This window comes from Eschrichtius robustus, chromosome 1, assembly GCF_028021215.1.
Source record: "Eschrichtius robustus isolate mEscRob2 chromosome 1, mEscRob2.pri, whole genome shotgun sequence".
Lineage (NCBI taxonomy): Eukaryota > Metazoa > Chordata > Mammalia > Artiodactyla > Eschrichtiidae > Eschrichtius > Eschrichtius robustus.
This window is the reverse complement of record NC_090824.1, coordinates 113,593,969-113,617,270: the sequence shown is the minus strand read 5'-3', so window position 1 is coordinate 113,617,270 and position 23,302 is coordinate 113,593,969.

The following is a 23,302-nucleotide window of genomic DNA, read 5'->3' as shown; positions in this document are numbered from 1 at the left end:
ACCCACCATGATCACCTATGGTCGAGTTTTTAGGGCCCACATAATCACGTACGCTAGAGCATCCTGGGCACCACAATCACAGTAGATTGTCTAGGGTCCCCACACTCACCTAAGGTACAATTACCTTTGGCCAAACGATCACCCAAGGTAGAATTTCCTTGGTCCAAAACCACCGATCACCGGAACTAGAGTTTCTTAGGCCCACACTTACTGAAGGTAAATATTCCTAGTCCCACCAAAATCACCTAAGGTAAGAGTCTCCTGAGCCCACAATCACTTAAGGTCAACTTTCCTGGGACCACTTCCACCCGAGGTAGAGTTTCCCGGGCCCCCAACACCTAAGGGGGAGTTTCCTGGGCCCTCACTATCACCTGTGGCAGTTACCTGGCCCAATTGCCTAGCTAGAGATTCCTTTCAGTTAGACATTCCTAGGCTCACAGGCACCTAAGCTAGACTTTTTGGCCCACCACGTCCACCTCGGTAAAGTTTGGGCCACAATCACCTACTTTAGAGTTTCCTGGGCTCCCACAATCCCCTACGGCAGAATGGTCTGCACCCCCTACCAGCAATTCTAAGGTAGAATTTTGGGACCCCCACAATGAACTAAAATAGATTTTCCGGAGTACCCACAATCACCTAAACTAGAATTTCCTGGTGCCCCCGCCAACGGAGAGTTCCTGGGCCCCCACAATCAAGGAAGGTAAGCATCACTTAAGCTAGATTTCATCTGGACCCTCAAAATCACCTAAGGTGGAGTTTCCTGGGTCCCCACCATCAATTATGGTATAGTTTCCTTGGACAACGCTCACCTAAGGTACCACCCCCTGGAGCCCCACACTCACCTGAAGCCGTCTTTCCTGGGCCCACCGTCACCTAACTAATAGTTTTGGGCCCCACAATTACCTAAGGGAGAGACTTCTCGGCCCACAATCACTTATGGTAGAAGTTCCCTGGCCATCAAAATCACTTAAGGTAGACTTTCCTGGGCCCCCACAATCACATAAGCTACTACCTTTGCCTCCACAATCACCAAAGCTAGACTTGCCTGAGACCGAAAGCACCGAACATAGAGACTCCTGGGCCCCCCGAATCACCTAAGCTAGAGTTTCCAGGGTGCCACAGTCACATCCACAAGGATTTTCTGAGCCCCCACCATCGCCTAAGGTAGAATTCCAGAGACCCCCAAAATCACCTAACGTAGGGTATCACGAGCCCCCAAGAATCACATAAGCTAGGTTTCTGGGCCTCCTAAATAACGTAAAGTAAGATTTCCTAGGGCACAAAATCACTCTTATACTTCCATGGCCCCCACGGGGAACCAAGGTAGAATGTCCTGCTCCTATCATCACCTAAGCTCGAGTTTCCTGGGCCCACAATAACCTAAGATACTTTACTGGCTGTCCACACTCTGCTAAGCTCAAGTGTTTAAGACCCCCAAATCACCTAAGGAAGAGGTTTATGGCCCACTACAATCACATAACGTACAGTTTGGGGCCACTAGTATAGCCTTTCCTGGGTAGAATTTCTTGTAACACTCATCTAAGGTAGCCTTCCTGGGCCCACACAGTCACATAAGGCAGAGTTTCAAGAGGCCACAATCACCTAAGATGGGTATTCTTGGGTTTACAATCACCTAAATAATTGGTTTTCGCCCGCACAATCACATAGGGAAGAATTTCGAGGCACCCCTCAGTGAATGAAGACAGGGCAAGCTAAGAAGCACAAGCACCTGAGCTAGTGTTTCTTGGGCCCCCACAATAACTTACGAGTTTTCTGGGCTCCCAATCACCTAGAGTCTCCTGGGTCCCCAAAGGCGACTATGGTAGAATTTGATGCCCTCCCGAAATCAACTACGTTACACTCTCCCGGCACCCCCAATCATCTAAGGTCGAGTGTCCTGGGCCCCAACAATGTCTAAGGTCAAGATTCACGGATCCCAGTATCACCTTTGGCAGAATTTTCCTGTCCTTTGGCCCCACAATCAACTAAGGTCAAGTTTCCTGTCCTGCCACAATAACCTAAGATAGATATATGTTCCCCTACAATCACCTAAGGTCGAGTCTCTGGGGGCCCCACTATCACCGAAGTCAAGTTTCCAGCACCTCCACGAGCTCCATGAGCTCCAGAGCTCGAGCTTCCAGGGTCCCCACGGTCACCAAGAAGGAGTTTTCTGGGCCTCCACAATCTCCTAGTGTCAAAGTTCTTGGGCCACCATCGTCTCGTAAGGTAGAGTTTCCCAGGCTCATAATCACCTGAGGTCAAGTTTTGGGAGACCCCACAAACACATAAGATGGAGTTTCTCTGGCCAACAATCTCCTCAGTAGAGATTCCTGGATTCCCACCATCACCTAAGGTCCAATTTTCAGCGTCCCCACAATCACCAAGGAAGAGTTTCCTGGGACCCCACTGCCACCTCAGGTTGAGTTTATGGGTCCCACAATCACTTAAGGTTGAATCTCCCAGGTGTCCACAATCACCTAAGGTATAGTTTCCTAGGCCGCCATCACCAAATAAGGTAGATTTTCCCAGGCCCCCACTATCTTCTAAGGGTGATTTCATGGACCCCCACAATCACTTAAGCTAGTGTCCTCACAAACAACAGGGTAGAATTTCCTAGCCCCTCCATGATCCAGTCAACTAAGGTAAACCATTCTGGCCCCCCACCATCACCTAAGGTTGAGTTTACTGGGCCCACACGATCACCAAAGGTAGAGATTCTTAGCCTCACCACCACCACCCCCCAAGATCACCTAAGGCTGAGTTTCCAGGTGAGTTGGGACACATCACCTAAGGTTGATATTCATAGGGCCTTACAATCTCCTAAGGGGGAGTTCCCTAAGCCCCCACAATCACCAAAGGCAAGTTTCCTGGGGGTCCTCGTCAACTAAGGTAGACAATCCAGGCCCCGCACGACCGACTATCGTAGATTATCGTGGCTCCCACAGTCACTTCAGGATGAGGTGATTACCTAAGGGTGAGCTGCCTGTACCCCACATTCACATAAGGTAGAGATTCCTGGGCCCCCGTAGTCACCTATGGTAGATTTTCCTGGCCCCCTCAAAATTAACTAAGGCGGACGTCCTGGCCTCACACAATCACCTAAGGTCCATATGCATGGTCCCCCACAAACACCTAAGGTACAGTTTCCTGAGCCCTCACAATCACCTAACATGGACTTTCCTCAGGCCCCTGGGATCACCTGAGGTAGAACACGTCAGGTCCAAAAATACCTAAGGTTCAATAATCTGGGCCCCCACAGTCAAGTAAGGTCAAGTTTCTCGGGTCTCGCAGTCACCTGCAGTCCAGTTTCCTGGGCCACCTCAGTCACCTAAGGTCTAGTTTCCTGGGGCCCCACAGTCAACTAATAGGCAGAGGTCCCTGGCCCACAATCAACTAACGTACATTTTCCTGGGACCCCGCAACCACCTAAGGTAGAGTGTACGGGGCAACCACAATCACTGACATAGCGGATCCTGGCCTCACGATCACCTAAGCTAGTTCCCTGGGCCCCTAGAAGCAGTAAGGTATAGTTTCTTGGGCACCCACAGTCATGGAAGCTAGCGTTCCCTGGCCCCCGTAATCACCTAAGGTAGTTTCATGGACCGTCACAAACAACTCACCTAGAGTTTTCTGGGACCTCATAATCACCTGAGGGGAGATTCCTGACCCCCTACAATCACCTAAGCTGGAGCATCCCGGGACCCAACATTCGCCGAAGGTAGAGTTTCCTGGACCCACAATCACCTAAGCTAGAGGTTTCTGGGCCCTCACAATCACCTAAGCCAGCGTTTCATGGGTCCCCAAATCCCCTAAGGTAGAGTGTTCTGCGACCCCACAATCATCTAAACTAGAGACTCCTAGGCCCCCCAAATCAACTCAGATCATTTCCTGAGCCTCTACAAACACATAAGGTAGAATGTCCAGGCCCGCCCCCCCCCCATAATTACCTAAGGTATAGTTTCTTGGGCACCCACAATCAACTAGGATTTGTTTCCTGGGCCTCCAAAGTCCCTTACGTTAGAGATAGGGGTCTAGAAAAATCACCAAATGGAGAGTTTCCTGGCCCCACACAAACACATACTTGTTTCCTGGGCTCCGACAATCACCTAAGGTATTACTTCCCGGCTCCCCTCAGTGACCTAAGATCGAGTTTCTGACTCCCCGAATCACCTAAGTTAGAGATTCCTGTGCTCCCACCATTACCTAATGTAGAGTTCCTTGGGACCACACAATCCCCTAAGGCTGGGTTTCCTGAAACCCCAAAATCACCTCAGGTAGACTTTAGGCCATGTTCGCCCACTAGAGAACTTCCGAAGCCCACAACACCTCAGGTAGAGTTTTCCAAGCCCCCGCAATCACCTAAGGTGGAGTGTCCTGGCCCCATAATCAACTCAGCTCGACTTTCCTTGTGCACCCACAGTCACCTACATAGAATTGCCTCAGCTACCGTCATCACGTAAGGTATAGTTTCCTGAACGCCCCAACACCTAGGTCGAGTTTCCAGGGCCTCATATTGCCTTAAAGGTAGATTTGATTAGGCCCCCACCATTGCTTGCACAGAATTTCCAGGCACCCACATCACCTAGGTAGAGATTCCTGGGCCCCCACCATCACCATAGCTAGATTTTCCTGAGGTCACGATCACCTAACGTCGTAAGCTTTCAACCCCACAGAGGTACTTAAGGAAGACTATCCTGGTCCCCCACAATCACTTAACACAGAATTTCCTGGCCCTCCACACTCCCATAGGGGAGAGTTTCTTGGGTACCAGCAATCACCTAAGCTAGAGTTTTCTGGCCCTACAATCACCTAAGTTAGACCTTTCTTGGTACACCCCCCCCAATCAACTAAGGTAAATTCCCTGTGCCCCTCAATCGACTCAGATAGGGTTCCTGGGCCACCCAAATAACCTACGTTAGAGTTACCCAACCCACCATGATCACCTATGGTCGAGTTTTTAGGGCCCACATAATCACGTACGCTAGAGCATCCTGGGCACCACAATCACAGTAGATTGTCTAGGGTCCCCACACTCACCTAAGGTACAATTACCTTTGGCCAAACGATCACCCAAGGTAGAATTTCCTTGGTCCACAACCACCGATCACCGGAACTAGAGTTTCTTAGGCCCACACTTACTGAAGGTAAATATTCCTAGTCCCACCAAAATCACCTAAGGTAAGAGTCTCCTGAGCCCACAATCACTTAAGGTCAACTTTCCTGGGACCACTTCCACCCGAGGTAGAGTTTCCCGGGCCCCCAACACCTAAGGGGGAGTTTCCTGGGCCCTCACTATCACCTGTGGCAGTTACCTGGCCCAATTGCCTAGCTAGAGATTCCTTTCAGTTAGACATTCCTAGGCTCACAGGCACCTAAGCTAGACTTTTTGGCCCACCACGTCCACCTCGGTAAAGTTTGGGCCACAATCACCTACTTTAGAGTTTCCTGGGCTCCCACAATCCCCTACGGCAGAATGGTCTGCACCCCCTACCAGCAATTCTAAGGTAGAATTTTGGGACCCCCACAATGAACTAAAATAGATTTTCCGGAGTACCCACAATCACCTAAACTAGAATTTCCTGGTGCCCCCGCCAACGGAGAGTTCCTGGGCCCCCACAATCAAGGAAGGTAAGCATCACTTAAGCTAGATTTCATCTGGACCCTCAAAATCACCTAAGGTGGAGTTTCCTGGGTCCCCACCATCAATTATGGTATAGTCTCCTTGGACAACGCTCACCTAAGGTACCACCCCCTGGAGCCCCACACTCACCTGAAGCCGTCTTTCCTGGGCCCACCGTCACCTAACTAATAGTTTTGGGCCCCACAATTACCTAAGGGAGAGACTTCTCGGCCCACAATCACTTATGGTAGAAGTTCCCTGGCCATCAAAATCACTTAAGGTAGACTTTCCTGGGCCCCCACAATCACATAAGCTACTACCTTTGCCTCCACAATCACCAAAGCTAGACTTGCCTGAGACCGAAAGCACCGAACATAGAGACTCCTGGGCCCCCCGAATCACCTAAGCTAGAGTTTCCAGGGTGCCACAGTCACATCCACAAGGATTTTCTGAGCCCCCACCATCGCCTAAGGTAGAATTCCAGAGACCCCCAAAATCACCTAACGTAGGGTATCACGAGCCCCCAAGAATCACATAAGCTAGGTTTCTGGGCCTCCTAAATAACGTAAAGTAAGATTTCCTAGGGCACAAAATCACTCTTATACTTCCATGGCCCCCACGGGGAACCAAGGTAGAATGTCCTGCTCCTATCATCACCTAAGCTCGAGTTTCCTGGGCCCACAATAACCTAAGATACTTTACTGGCTGTCCACACTCTGCTAAGCTCAAGTGTTTAAGACCCCCAAATCACCTAAGGAAGAGGTTTATGGCCCACTACAATCACATAACGTACAGTTTGGGGCCACTAGTATAGCCTTTCCTGGGTAGAATTTCTTGTAACACTCATCTAAGGTAGCCTTCCTGGGCCCACACAGTCACATAAGGCAGAGTTTCAAGAGGCCACAATCACCTAAGATGGGTATTCTTGGGTTTACAATCACCTAAATAATTGGTTTTCGCCCGCACAATCACATAGGGAAGAATTTCGAGGCACCCCTCAGTGAATGAAGACAGGGCAAGCTAAGAAGCACAAGCACCTGAGCTAGTGTTTCTTGGGCCCCCACAATAACTTACGAGTTTTCTGGGCTCCCAATCACCTAGAGTCTCCTGGGTCCCCAAAGGCGACTATGGTAGAATTTGATGCCCTCCCGAAATCAACTACGTTACACTCTCCCGGCACCCCCAATCATCTAAGGTCGAGTGTCCTGGGCCCCAACAATGTCTAAGGTCAAGATTCACGGATCCCAGTATCACCTTTGGCAGAATTTTCCTGTCCTTTGGCCCCACAATCAACTAAGGTCAAGTTTCCTGTCCTGCCACAATAACCTAAGATAGATATATGTTCCCCTACAATCACCTAAGGTCGAGTCTCTGGGGGCCCCACTATCACCGAAGTCAAGTTTCCAGCACCTCCGCGAGCTCCATGAGCTCCAGAGCTCGAGCTTCCAGGGTCCCCACGGTCACCAAGAAGGAGTTTTCTGGGCCTCCACAATCTCCTAGTGTCAAAGTTCTTGGGCCACCATCGTCTCGTAAGGTAGAGTTTCCCAGGCTCATAATCACCTGAGGTCAAGTTTTGGGAGACCCCACAAACACATAAGATGGAGTTTCTCTGGCCAACAATCTCCTCAGTAGAGATTCCTGGATTCCCACCATCACCTAAGGTCCAATTTTCAGCGTCCCCACAATCACCAAGGAAGAGTTTCCTGGGACCCCACTGCCACCTCAGGTTGAGTTTATGGGTCCCACAATCACTTAAGGTTGAATCTCCCAGGTGTCCACAATCACCTAAGGTATAGTTTCCTAGGCCGCCATCACCAAATAAGGTAGATTTTCCCAGGCCCCCACTATCTTCTAAGGGTGATTTCATGGACCCCCACAATCACTTAAGCTAGTGTCCTCACAAACAACAGGGTAGAATTTCCTAGCCCCTCCATGATCCAGTCAACTAAGGTAAACCATTCTGGCCCCCCACCATCACCTAAGGTTGAGTTTACTGGGCCCACACGATCACCAAAGGTAGAGATTCTTAGCCTCACCACCACCACCCCCCAAGATCACCTAAGGCTGAGTTTCCAGGTGAGTTGGGACACATCACCTAAGGTTGATATTCATAGGGCCTTACAATCTCCTAAGGGGGAGTTCCCTAAGCCCCCACAATCACCAAAGGCAAGTTTCCTGGGGGTCCTCGTCAACTAAGGTAGACAATCCAGGCCCCGCACGACCGACTATCGTAGATTATCGTGGCTCCCACAGTCACTTCAGGATGAGGTGATTACCTAAGGGTGAGCTGCCTGTACCCCACATTCACATAAGGTAGAGATTCCTGGGCCCCCGTAGTCACCTACGGTAGATTTTCCTGGCCCCCTCAAAATTAACTAAGGCGGACGTCCTGGCCTCACACAATCACCTAAGGTCCATATGCATGGTCCCCCACAAACACCTAAGGTACAGTTTCCTGAGCCCTCACAATCACCTAACATGGACTTTCCTCAGGCCCCTGGGATCACCTGAGGTAGAACACGTCAGGTCCAAAAATACCTAAGGTTCAATAATCTGGGCCCCCACAGTCAAGTAAGGTCAAGTTTCTCGGGTCTCGCAGTCACCTGCAGTCCAGTTTCCTGGGCCACCTCAGTCACCTAAGGTCTAGTTTCCTGGGGCCCCACAGTCAACTAATAGGCAGAGGTCCCTGGCCCACAATCAACTAACGTACATTTTCCTGGGACCCCGCAACCACCTAAGGTAGAGTGTACGGGGCAACCACAATCACTGACATAGCGGATCCTGGCCTCACGATCACCTAAGCTAGTTCCCTGGGCCCCTAGAAGCAGTAAGGTATAGTTTCTTGGGCACCCACAGTCATGGAAGCTAGCGTTCCCTGGCCCCCGTAATCACCTAAGGTAGTTTCATGGACCGTCACAAACAACTCACCTAGAGTTTTCTGGGACCTCATAATCACCTGAGGGGAGATTCCTGACCCCCTACAATCACCTAAGCTGGAGCATCCCGGGACCCAACATTCGCCGAAGGTAGAGTTTCCTGGACCCACAATCACCTAAGCTAGAGGTTTCTGGGCCCCCACAATCACCTAAGCCAGCGTTTCATGGGTCCCCAAATCCCCTAAGGTAGAGTGTCCTGCGACCCCACAATCATCTAAACTAGAGAATCCTAGGCCCCCCAAATCAACTCAGATCATTTCCTGAGCCTCTACAAACACATAAGGTAGAATGTCCAGGCCCGCCCCCCCCCATAATTACCTAAGGTATAGTTTCTTGGGCACCCACAATCAACTAGGATTTGTTTCCTGGGCCTCCAAAGTCCCTTAAGTTAGAGATAGGGGCCTAGAAAAATCACCAAATGGAGAGTTTCCTGGCCCCACACAAACACATACTTGTTTCCTGGGCTCCGACAATCACCTAAGGTATTATTGTCCGACTCCCCTCAGTGACCTAAGATCGAGTTTCTGACTCCCCAAATCACCTAAGTTAGAGATTCCTGTGCTCCCACCATTACCTAATGTAGAGTTCCTTGGGACCACACAATCCCCTAAGGCTGGGTTTCCTGAAACCCCAAAATCACCTCAGGTAGACTTTAGGCCATGTTCGCCCACTAGAGAACTTCTGAAGCCCACAACACCTCAGGTAGAGTTTTCCAAGCCCCCGCAATCACCTAAGGTGGAGTATCCTGGCCCCATAATCAACTCAGCTCGACTTTCCTTGTGCACCCACAGTCACCTACATACAATTGCCTCAGCTACCGTCATCACGTAAGGTATAGTTTCCTGAACGCCCCAACACCTAGGTCGAGTTTCCAGGGCCTCATAATGCCTTAAAGGTAGATTTGATTAGGCCCCCACCATTGCTTGCACAGAATTTCCAGGCACCCACATCACCTAGGTAGAGATTCCTGGGCCCCCACCATCACCATAGCTAGATTTTCCTGAGGTCACAATCACCTAACGTCGTAAGCTTTCAACCCCACAGAAGTACTTAAGGAAGACTATCCTGGTCCCCCACAATCACTTAACACAGAATTTCCTGGCCCTCCGCACTCCCATAGGGGAGAGTTTCTTGGATACCAGCAATCACCTAAGCTAGAGTTTTCTGGCCCTACAATCACCTAAGTTAGACCTTTCTTGGTACACCCCCGCAATCAACTAAGGTAAATTCCCTGTGCCCCTCAATCGACTCAGATAGGGTTCCTGGGCCACCAAAATAACCTACGTTAGAGTTACCCAAACCACCATGATCACCTATGGTCGAGTTTTTAGGGCCCACATAATCACGTACGCTAGAGCTTCCTGGGCACCACAATCACAGTAGATTGTCTAGGGTCCCCACAGTCACCTAAGGTACAATTACCTTTGGCCAAACGATCACCCAAGGTAGAATTTCCTTGGTCCACAACCACCGATCACCGGAACTAGAGTTTCTTAGGCCCACACTCACTGAAGGTAAATATTCCTAGTCCCACCAAAATCACCTAAGGTAAGAGTCTCCTGAGCCCACAATCACTTAAGGTCAACTTTCCTGGGACCACTTCCACCCGAGGTAGAGTTTCCCGGGCCCCCAACACCTAAGGGGGAGTTTCCTGGGCCCTCACTATCACCTGTGGCAGTTACCTGGCCCAATTGCCTAGCTAGAGATTCCTTTCAGTTAGACATTCCTAGGCTCACAGGCACCTAAGCTAGACTTTTTGACCCACCACGTCCACCGCGGTAAAGTTTGGGCCACAATCACCTACTTTAGAGTTTCCTGGGCTCCCACAATCCCCTACGGCAGAATGGTCTGCACCCCCTACCAGCAATTCTAAGGTAGAATTTTGGGACCCCCACAATGAACTAAAATAGATTTTCCGGAGTACCCACAATCACCTAAACTAGAATTTCCTGGTGCCCCCGCCAACGGAGAGTTCCTGGGCCCCCACAATCAAGGAAGGTAAGCATCACTTAAGCTAGATTTCATCTGGACACTCAAAATCACCTAAGGTGGAGTTTCCTGGGTCCCCACCATCAATTATGGTATAGTTTCCTTGGACAACGCTCACCTAAGGTACCACCCCCTGGAGCCCCACACTCACCTGAAGCCGTCTTTCCTGGGCCCACCGTCACCTAACTAATAGTTTTGGGCCCCACAATTACCTAAGGGAGAGACTTCTCGGCCCACAATCACTTATGGTAGGAGTTCCCTGGCCATCAAAATCACTTAAGGTAGACTTTCCTGGGCCCCCACAATCACATAAGCTACTACCTTTGCCTCCACAATCACCAAAGCTAGACTTGCCTGAGACCGAAAGCACCGAACATAGAGACTCCTGGGCCCCCCGAATCACCTAAGCTAGAGTTTCCAGGGTGCCACAGTCACATCCACAAGGATTTTCTGAGCCCCCACCATCGCCTAAGGTAGAATTCCAGAGACCCCCAAAATCACCTAACGTAGGGTATCACGAGCCCCCAAGAATCACATAAGCTAGGTTTCTGGGCCTCCTAAATAACGTAAAGTAAGATTTCCTAGGGCACAAAATCACTCTTATACTTCCATGGCCCCCACGGGGAACCAAGGTAGAATGTCCTGCTCCTATCATCACCTAAGCTCGAGTTTCCTGGGCCCACAATAACCTAAGATACTTTACTGGCTGTCCACACTCTGCTAAGCTCAAGTGTTTAAGACCCCCAAATCACCTAAGGAAGAGGTTTATGGCCCACTACAATCACATAACGTACAATTTGGGGCCACTAGTATAGCCTTTCCTGGGTAGAATTTCTTGTAACAATCATCTAAGGTAGCCTTCCTGGGCCCACACAGTCACATAAGGCAGAGTTTCAAGAGGCCACAATCACCTAAGATGGGTATTCTTGGGTTTACAATCACCTAAATAATTGGTTTTCGCCCGCACAATCACATAGGGAAGAATTTCGAGGCACCCCTCAGTGAATGAAGACAGGGCAAGCTAAGAAGCACAAGCACCTGAGCTAGTGTTTCTTGGGCCCCCACAATAACTTACGAGTTTTCTGGGCTCCCAATCACCTAGAGTCTCCTGGGTCCCCAAAGGCGACTATGGTAGAATTTGATGCCCTCCCGAAATCAACTACGTTACACTCTCCCGGCACCCCCAATCATCTAAGGTCGAGTGTCCTGGGCCCCAACAATGTCTAAGGTCAAGATTCACGGATCCCAGTATCACCTTTGGCAGAATTTTCCTGTCCTTTGGCCCCACAATCAACTAAGGTCAAGTTTCCTGTCCTGCCACAATAACCTAAGATAGATATATGTTCCCCTACAATCACCTAAGGTCGAGTCTCTGGGGGCCCCACTATCACCGAAGTCAAGTTTCCAGCACCTCCGCGAGCTCCATGAGCTCCAGAGCTCGAGCTTCCAGGGTCCCCACGGTCACCAAGAAGGAGTTTTCTGGGCCTCCACAATCTCCTAGTGTCAAAGTTCTTGGGCCACCATCGTCTCGTAAGGTAGAGTTTCCCAGGCTCATAATCACCTGAGGTCAAGTTTTGGGAGACCCCACAAACACATAAGATGGAGTTTCTCTGGCCAACAATCTCCTCAGTAGAGATTCCTGGATTCCCACCATCACCTAAGGTCCAATTTTCAGCGTCCCCACAATCACCAAGGAAGAGTTTCCTGGGACCCCACTGCCACCTCAGGTTGAGTTTATGGGTCCCACAATCACTTAAGGTTGAATCTCCCAGGTGTCCACAATCACCTAAGGTATAGTTTCCTAGGCCGCCATCACCAAATAAGGTAGATTTTCCCAGGCCCCCACTATCTTCTAAGGGTGATTTCATGGACCCCCACAATCACTTAAGCTAGTGTCCTCACAAACAACAGGGTAGAATTTCCTAGCCCCTCCATGATCCAGTCAACTAAGGTAAACCATTCTGGCCCCCCACCATCACCTAAGGTTGAGTTTACTGGGCCCACACGATCACCAAAGGTAGAGATTCTTAGCCTCACCACCACCACCCCCCAAGATCACCTAAGGCTGAGTTTCCAGGTGAGTTGGGACACATCACCTAAGGTTGATATTCATAGGGCCTTACAATCTCCTAAGGGGGAGTTCCCTAAGCCCCCACAATCACCAAAGGCAAGTTTCCTGGGGGTCCTCGTCAACTAAGGTAGACAATCCAGGCCCCGCACGACCGACTATCGTAGATTATCGTGGCTCCCACAGTCACTTCAGGATGAGGTGATTACCTAAGGGTGAGCTGCCTGTACCCCACATTCACATAAGGTAGAGATTCCTGGGCCCCCGTAGTCACCTACGGTAGATTTTCCTGGCCCCCTCAAAATTAACTAAGGCGGACGTCCTGGCCTCACACAATCACCTAAGGTCCATATGCATGGTCCCCCACAAACACCTAAGGTACAGTTTCCTGAGCCCTCACAATCACCTAACATGGACTTTCCTCAGGCCCCTGGGATCACCTGAGGTAGAACACGTCAGGTCCAAAAATACCTAAGGTTCAATAATCTGGGCCCCCACAGTCAAGTAAGGTCAAGTTTCACGGGTCTCCCAGTCACCTGCAGTCCAGTTTCCTGGGCCACCTCAGTCACCTAAGGTCTAGTTTCCTGGGGCCCCACAGTCAACTAATAGGCAGAGGTCCCTGGCCCACAATCAACTAACGTACATTTTCCTGGGACCCCGCAACCACCTAAGGTAGAGTGTACGGGGCAACCACAATCACTGACGTAGCGGATCCTGGCCTCACGATCACCTAAGCTAGTTCCCTGGGCCCCTAGAAGCAGTAAGGTATAGTTTCTTGGGCACCCACAGTCATGGAAGCTAGCGTTCCCTGGCCCCCGTAATCACCTAAGGTAGTTTCATGGACCGTCACAAACAACTCACCTAGAGTTTTCTGGGACCCCATAATCACCTGAGGGGAGATTCCTGACCCCCTACAATCACCTAAGGTGGAGCATCCCGGGACCCAACATTCGCCGAAGGTAGAGTTTCCTGGACCCACAATCACCTAAGCTAGAGGTTTCTGGGCCCCCACAATCACCTAAGCCAGCGTTTCATGGGTCCCCAAATCCCCTAAGGTAGAGTGTTCTGCGACCCCACAATCATCTAAACTAGAGACTCCTAGGCCCCCCAAATCAACTCAGATCATTTCCTGAGCCTCTACAAACACATAAGGTAGAATGTCCAGGCCCGCCCCCCCCCCCATAATTACCTAAGGTATAGTTTCTTGGGCACCCACAATCAACTAGGATTTGTTTCCTGGGCCTCCAAAGTCCCTTACGTTAGAGATAGGGGTCTAGAAAAATCACCAAATGGAGAGTTTCCTGGCCCCACACAAACACATACTTGTTTCCTGGGCTCCGACAATCACCTAAGGTATTATTTCCCGGCTCCCCTCAGTGACCTAAGATCGAGTTTCTGACTCCCCAAATCACCTAAGTTAGAGATTCCTGTGCTCCCACCATTACCTAATGTAGAGTTCCTTGGGACCACACAATCCCCTAAGGCTGGGTTTCCTGAAACCCCAAAATCACCTCAGGTAGACTTTAGGCCATGTTCACCCACTAGAGAACTTCTGAAGCCCACAACACCTCAGGTAGAGTTTTCCAAGCCCCCGCAATCACCTAAGGTGGAGTATCCTGGCCCCATAATCAACTCAGCTCGACTTTCCTTGTGCACCCACAGTCACCTACATACAATTGCCTCAGCTACCGTCATCACGTAAGGTATAGTTTCCTGAACGCCCCAACACCTAGGTCGACTTTCCAGGGCCTCATAATGCCTTAAAGGTAGATTTGATTAGGCCCCCACCATTGCTTGCACAGAATTTCCAGGCACCCACATCACCTAGGTAGAGATTCCTGGGCCCCCACCATCACCATAGCTAGATTCTCCTGAGGTCACAATCACCTAGCGTCGTAAGCTTTCAACCCCACAGAAGTACTTAAGGAAGACTATCCTGGTCCCCCACAATCACTTAACACAGAATTTCCTGGCCCTCCGCACTCCCATAGGGGAGAGTTTCTTGGGTACCAACAATCACCTAAGCTAGAGTTTTCTGGCCCTACAATCACCTAAGTTAGACCTTTCTTGGTACACCCCCCCAATCAACTAAGGTAAATTCCCTGTGCCCCTCAATCGACTCAGATAGGGTTCCTGGGCCACCAAAATAACCTACGTTAGAGTTACCCAAACCACCATGATCACCTATGGTCGAGGTTTTAGGGCCCACATAATCACGTACACTAGAGCTTCCTGGGCACCACAATCACAGTAGATTGTCTAGGGTCCCCACAGTCACCTAAGGTGCAATTACCTTTGGCCAAACGATCACCCAAGGTAGAATTTCCTTGGTCCACAACCACCGATCACCGGAACTAGAGTTTCTTAGGCCCACACTCACTGAAGGTAAATATTCCTAGTCCCACCAAAATCACCTAAGGTAAGAGTCTCCTGAGCCCACAATCACTTAAGGTCAACTTTCCTGGGACCACTTCCACCCGAGGTAGAGTTTCCCGGGCCCCCAACACGTAAGGGGGATTTTCCTGGGCCCTCACTATCACCTGTGGCAGTTACCTGGCCCAATTGCCTAGCTAGAGATTCCTTTCAGTTAGACATTCCTAGGCTCACAGGCACCTAAGCTAGACTTTTTGGCCCACCACGTCCACCTCGGTAAAGTTTGGGCCACAATCACCTACTTTAGAGTTTCCTGGGCTCCCACAATCCCCTACGGCAGAATGGTCTGCACCCCCTACCAGCAATTCTAAGGTAGAATTTTGGGACCCCCACAATGAACTAAAATAGATTTTCCGGAGTACCCACAATCACCTAAACTAGAATTTCCTGGTGCCCCCGCCAACGGAGAGTTCCTGGGCCCCCACAATCAAGGAAGGTAAGCATCACTTAAGCTAGATTTCATCTGGACCCTCAAAATCACCTAAGGTGGAGTTTCCTGGGTCCCCACCATCAATTATGGTATAGTTTCCTTGGACAACGCTCACCTAAGGTACCACCCCCTGGAGCCCCACACTCACCTGAAGCCGTCTTTCCTGGGCCCACCGTCACCTAACTAATAGTTTTGGGCCCCACAATTACCTAAGGGAGAGACTTCTCGGCCCACAATCACTTATGGTAGAAGTTCCCTGGCCATCAAAATCACTTAAGGTAGACTTTCCTGGGCCCCCACAATCACATAAGCTACTACCTTTGCCTCCACAATCACCAAAGCTAGACTTGCCTGAGACCGAAAGCACCGAACATAGAGACTCCTGGGCCCCCCGAATCACCTAAGCTAGAGTTTCCAGGGTGCCACAGTCACATCCACAAGGATTTTCTGAGCCCCCACCATCGCCTAAGGTAGAATTCCAGAGACCCCCAAAATCACCTAACGTAGGGTATCACGAGCCCCCAAGAATCACATAAGCTAGGTTTCTGGGCCTCCTAAATAACGTAAAGTAAGATTTCCTAGGGCACAAAATCACTCTTATACTTCCATGGCCCCCACGGGGAACCAAGGTAGAATGTCCTGCTCCTATCATCACCTAAGCTCGAGTTTCCTGGGCCCACAATAACCTAGGATACTTTACTGGCTGTCCACACTCTGCTAAGCTCAAGTGTTTAAGACCCCCAAATCACCTAAGGAAGAGGTTTATGGCCCACTACAATCACATAACGTACAGTTTGGGGCCACTAGTATAGCCTTTCCTGGGTAGAATTTCTTGTAACACTCATCTAAGGTAGCCTTCCTGGGCCCACACAGTCACATAAGGCAGAGTTTCAAGAGGCCAAAATCACCTAAGATGGGTATTCTTGGGTTTACAATCACCTAAATAATTGGTTTTCGCCCGCACAATCACATAGGGAAGAATTTCGAGGCACTCCTCAGTGAATGAAGACAGGGCAAGCTAAGAAGCACAAGCACCTGAGCTAGTGTTTCTTGGACCCCCACAATAACTTACGAGTTTTCTGGGCTCCCAATCACCTAGAGTCTCCTGGGTCCCCAAAGGCGACTATGGTAGAATTTGATGCCCTCCCGAAATCAACTACGTTACACTCTCCCGGCACCCCCAATCATCTAAGGTCGAGTGTCCTGGGCCCCAACAATGTCTAAGGTCAAGATTCACGGATCCCAGTATCACCTTTGGCAGAATTTTCCTGTCCTTTGGCCCCACAATCAACTAAGGTCAAGTTTCCTGTCCTGCCACAATAACCTAAGATAGATATATGTTCCCCTACAATCACCTAAGGTCGAGTCTCTGGGGGCCCCACTATCACCGAAGTCAAGTTTCCAGCACCTCCGCGAGCTCCATGAGCTCCAGAGCTCGAGCTTCCAGGGTCCCCACGGTCACCAAGAAGGAGTTTTCTGGGCCTCCACAATCTCCTAGTGTCAAAATTCTTGGGCCACCATCGTCTCGTAAGGTAGAGTTTCCCAGGCTCATAATCACCTGAGGTCAAGTTTTGGGAGACCCCACAAACACATAAGATGGAGTTTCTCTGGCCAACAATCTCCTCAGTTGAGATTCCTGGATTCCCACCATCACCTAAGGTCCAATTTTCAGCGTCCCCACAATCACCAAGGAAGAGTTTCCTGGGACCCCACTGCCACCTCAGGTTGAGTTTATGGGTCCCACAATCACTTAAGGTTGAATCTCCCAGGTGTCCACAATCACCTAAGGTATAGTTTCCTAGGCCGCCATCACCAAATAAGGTAGATTTTCCCAGGCCCCCACTATCTTCTAAGGGTGATTTCATGGACCCCCACAATCACTTAAGCTAGTGTCCTCACAAACAACAGGGTAGAATTTCCTAGCCCCTCCATGATCCAGTCAACTAAGGTAAACCATTCTGGCCCCCCACCATCACCTAAGGTTGAGTTTACTGGGCCCACACGATCACCAAAGGTAGAGATTCTTAGCCTCACCACCACCACCCCCCAAGATCACCTAAGGCTGAGTTTCCAGGTGAGTTGGGACACATCACCTAAGGTTGATATTCATAGGGCCTTACAATCTCCTAAGGGGGAGTTCCCTAAGCCCCCACAATCACCAAAGGCAAGTTTCCTGGGGGTCCTCGTCAACTAAGGTAGACAATCCAGGCCCCGCACGACCGACTATCGTAGATTATCGTGGCTCCCACAGTCACTTCAGGATGAGGTGATTACCTAAGGGTGAGCTGCCTGTACCCCACATTCACATAAGGTAGAGATTCCTGGGCCCCGTAGTCACCTATGGTAGATTTTCCTGGCCCCCTCAAAATTAACTAAGGCGGACGTCCTGGCCTCACACAATCACCTAAGGTCCATATGCATGGTCCCCCACAAACACCTAAGGTACAGTTTCCTGAGCCCTCACAATCACCTAACATGGACTTTCCTCAGGCCCCTGGGATCACCTGAGGTAGAACACGTCAGGTCCAAAAATACCTAAGGTTCAATAATCTGGGCCCCCACAGTCAAGTAAGGTCAAGTTTCTCGGGTCTCGCAGTCACCTGCAGTCCAGTTTCCTGGGCCACCTCAGTCACCTAAGGTCTAGTTTCCTGGGGCCCCACAGTCAACTAATAGGCAGAGGTCCCTGGCCCACAATCAACTAACGTACATTTTCCTGGGACCCCGCAACCACCTAAGGTAGAGTGTACGGGGCAACCACAATCACTGACGTAGCGGATCCTGGCCTCACGATCACCTAAGCTAGTTCCCTGGGCCCCTAGAAGCAGTAAGGTATAGTTTCTTGGGCACCCACAGTCATGGAAGCTAGCGTTCCCTGGCCCCCGTAATCACCTAAGGTAGTTTCATGGACCGTCACAAACAACTCAACTAGAGTTTTCTGGGAACCCATAATCACCTGAGGGGAGATTCCTGACCCCCTACAATCACCTAAGCTGGAGCATCCCGGGACCCAACATTCGCCGAAGGTAGAGTTTCCTGGACCCACAATCACCTAAGCTAGAGGTTTCTGGGCCCCCACAATCACCTAAGCCAGCGTTTCATGGGTCCCCAAATCCCCTAAGGTAGAGTGTTCTGCGACCCCACAATCATCTAAACTAGAGACTCCTAGGCCCCCCAAATCAACTCAGATCATTTCCTGAGCCTCTACAAACACATAAGGTAGAATGTCCAGGCCCGACCCCCCCCCATAATTACCTAAGGTATAGTTTCTTGGGCACCCACAATCAACTAGGATTTGTTTCCTGGGCCTCCAAAGTCCCTTAAGTTAGAGATAGGGGTCTAGAAAAATCACCAAATGGAGAGTTTCCTGGCCCCACACAAACACATACTTGTTTCCTGGGCTCCGACAATCACCTAAGGTATTACTTCCCGGCTCCCCTCAGTGACCTAATATCGAGTTTCTGACTCCCCAAATCACCTAAGTTAGAGATTCCTGTGCTCCCACCATTACCTAATGTAGAGTTCCTTGGGACCACATAATCCCCTAAGGCTGGGTTTCCTGAAACCCCAAAATCACCTCAGGTAGACTTTAGGCCATGTTCGCCCACTAGAGAACTTCTGAAGCCCAGAACACCTCAGGTAGAGTTTTCCAAGCCCCCGCAATCACCTAAGGTGGAGTATCCTGGCCCCATAATCAACTCAGCTCGACTTTCCTTGTGCACCCACAGTCACCTACATAGATTTGCCTCAGCTACCGTCATCACGTAAGGTATAGTTTCCTGAACGCCCCAACACCTAGGTCGAGTTTCCAGGGCCTCATAATGCCTTAAAGGTAGATTTGATTAGGCCCCCACCATTGCTTGCACAGAATTTCCAGGCACCCACATCACCTAGGTAGAGTTTCCTGGGCCCCCACCATCACCATTGCTAGATTTTCCTGAGGTCACAATCACCTAACGTCGTAAGCTTTCAACCCCACAGAAGTACTTAAGGAAGACTATCCTGGTCCCCCACAATCACTTAACACAGAATTTCCTGGCCCTCCGCACTCCCATAGGGGAGAGTTTCTTGGGTACCAACAATCACCTAAGCTAGAGTTTTCTGGCCCTACAATCACCTAAGTTAGACCTTTCTTGGTACACCCCCCCCAATCAACTAAGGTAAATTCCCTGTGCCCCTCAATCGACTCAGATAGGGTTCCTGGGCCACCCAAATAACCTACGTTAGAGTTACCCAACCCACCATGATCACCTATGGTCGAGTTTTTGGGGCCCACATAATCACGTACGCTAGAGCTTCCTGGGCACCACAATCACAGTAGATTGTCTAGGGTCCCCACACTCACCTAAGGTACAATTACCTTTGGCCAAACGATCACCCAAGGTAGAATTTCCTTGGTCCACAACCACCGATCACCGGAACTAGAGTTTCTTAGGCCCACACTTACTGAAGGTAAATATTCCTAGTCCCAGCAAAATCACCTAAGGTAAGAGTCTCCTGAGCCCACAATCACTTAAGGTCAACTTTCCTGGGACCACTTCCACCCGAGGTAGAGTTTCCCGGGCCCCCAACTCCTAAGGGGGAGTTTCCTGGGCCCTCACTATCACCTGTGGCAGTTACCTGGCCCAATTGCCTAGCTAGAGATTCCTTTCAGTTAGACATTCCTAGGCTCACAGGCACCTAAGCTAGACTTTTTGGCCCACCACGTCCACCTCGGTAAAGTTTGGGCCACAATCACCTACTTTAGAGTTTCCTGGGCTCCCACAATCCCCTACGGCAGAATGGTCTGCACCCCCTACCAGCAATTCTAAGGTAGAATTTTGGGACCCCCACAATGAACTAAAATAGATTTTCCGGAGTACCCACAATCACCTAAACTAGAATTTCCTGGTGCCCCCGCCAACGGAGAGTTCCTGGGCCCCCACAATCAAGGAAGGTAAGCATCACTTAAGCTAGGTTTCACCTGGACCCTCAAAATCACCTAAGGGGGAGTATCCTGGGTCCCCACCATCAGTTATGGTATAGTTTGCTTGGACTACGCTCACCTAAGGTACCACCCCCTGGAGCCCCACACTCACCTGAAGCCGTCTTTCCTGGGCCCACCGTCACCTAACTAATAGTTTTGGGCCCCACAATTACCTAAGGGAGAGACTTCTCGGCCCACAATCACTTATGGTAGATGTTCCCGGGCCATCAAAGTCACTTAAGGTAGACTTTCCTTGGCCCCCACAATCACCAAAGCTAGACTTGCCTGAGACCGAAAGCACCGAACATAGAGACTCCTGGGCCCCCCGAATCACCTAAGCTAGAGTTTCCAGGGTGCCACAGTCACATCCACAAGGATTTTCTGAGCCCCCACCATCGCCTAAGGTAGAATTCCAGAGACCCCCAAAATCACCTAACGTAGGGTATCACGAGCCCCCAAGAATCACATAAGCTAGGTTTCTGGGCCTCCTAAATAACGTAAAGTAAGATTTCCTAGGGCACAAAATCACTCTTATACTTCCATGGCCCCCACGGGGAACCAAGGTAGAATGTCCTGCTCCTATCATCACCTAAGCTCGAGTTTCCTGGGCCCACAATAACCTAAGATACTTTACTGGCTGTCCACACTCTGCTAAGCTCAAGTGTTTAAGACCCCCAAATCACCTAAGGAAGAGGTTTATGGCCCACTACAATCACATAACGTACAGTTTGGGGCCACTAGTATAGCCTTTCCTGGGTAGAATTTCTTGTAACACTCATCTAAGGTAGCCTTCCTGGGCCCACACAGTCACATAAGGCAGAGTTTCAAGAGGCCACAATCACCTAAGATGGGTATTCTTGGGTTTACAATCACCTAAATAATTGGTTTTCGCCCGCACAATCACATAGGGAAGAATTTCGAGGCACCCCTCAGTGAATGAAGACAGGGCAAGCTAAGAAGCACAAGCACCTGAGCTAGTGTTTCTTGGGCCCCCACAATAACTTACGAGTTTTCTGGGCTCCCAATCACCTAGAGTCTCCTGGGTCCCCAAAGGCGACTATGGTAGAATTTGATGCCCTCCCGAAATCAACTACGTTACACTCTCCCGGCACCCCCAATCATCTAAGGTCGAGTGTCCTGGGCCCCAACAATGTCTAAGGTCAAGATTCACGGATCCCAGTATCACCTTTGGCAGAATTTTCCTGTCCTTTGGCCCCACAATCAACTAAGGTCAAGTTTCCTGTCCTGCCACAATAACCTAAGATAGATATATGTTCCCCTACAATCACCTAAGGTCGAGTCTCTGGGGGCCCCACTATCACCGAAGTCAAGTTTCCAGCACCTCCGCGAGCTCCATGAGCTCCAGAGCTCGAGCTTCCAGGGTCCCCACGGTCACCAAGAAGGAGTTTTCTGGGCCTCCACAATCTCCTAGTGTCAAAGTTCTTGGGCCACCATCGTCTCGTAAGGTAGAGTTTCCCAGGCTCATAATCACCTGAGGTCAAGTTTTGGGAGACCCCACAAACACATAAGATGGAGTTTCTCTGGCCAACAATCTCCTCAGTAGAGATTCCTGGATTCCCACCATCACCTAAGGTCCAATTTTCAGCGTCCCCACAATCACCAAGGAAGAGTTTCCTGGGACCCCACTGCCACCTCAGGTTGAGTTTATGGGTCCCACAATCACTTAAGGTTGAATCTCCCAGGTGTCCACAATCACCTAAGGTATAGTTTCCTAGGCCGCCATCACCAAATAAGGTAGATTTTCCCAGGCCCCCACTATCTTCTAAGGGTGATTTCATGGACCCCCACAATCACTTAAGCTAGTGTCCTCACAAACAACAGGGTAGAATTTCCTAGCCCCTCCATGATCCAGTCAACTAAGGTAAACCATTCTGGCCCCCCACCATCACCTAAGGTTGAGTTTACTGGGCCCACACGATCACCAAAGGTAGAGATTCTTAGCCTCACCACCACCACCCCCCAAGATCACCTAAGGCTGAGTTTCCAGGTGAGTTGGGACACATCACCTAAGGTTGATATTCATAGGGCCTTACAATCTCCTAAGGGGGAGTTCCCTAAGCCCCCACAATCACCAAAGGCAAGTTTCCTGGGGGTCCTCGTCAACTAAGGTAGACAATCCAGGCCCCGCACGACCGACTATCGTAGATTATCGTGGCTCCCACAGTCACTTCAGGATGAGGTGATTACCTAAGGGTGAGCTGCCTGTACCCCACATTCACATAAGGTAGAGATTCCTGGGCCCCCGTAGTCACCTACGGTAGATTTTCCTGGCCCCCTCAAAATTAACTAAGGCGGACGTCCTGGCCTCACACAATCACCTAAGGTCCATATGCATGGTCCCCCACAAACACCTAAGGTACAGTTTCCTGAGCCCTCACAATCACCTAACATGGACTTTCCTCAGGCCCCTGGGATCACCTGAGGTAGAACACGTCAGGTCCAAAAATACCTAAGGTTCAATAATCTGGGCCCCCACAGTCAAGTAAGGTCAAGTTTCTCGGGTCTCGCAGTCACCTGCAGTCCAGTTTCCTGGGCCACCTCAGTCACCTAAGGTCTAGTTTCCTGGGGCCCCACAGTCAACTAATAGGCAGAGGTCCCTGGCCCACAATCAACTAACGTTCATTTTCCTGGGACCCCGCAACCACCTAAGGTAGAGTGTACGGGGCAACCACAATCACTGACATAGCGGATCCTGGCCTCACGATCACCTAAGCTAGTTCCCTGGGCCCCTAGAAGCAGTAAGGTATAGTTTCTTGGGCACCCACAGTCATGGAAGCTAGCGTTCCCTGGCCCCCGTAATCACCTAAGGTAGTTTCATGGACCGTCACAAACAACTCACCTA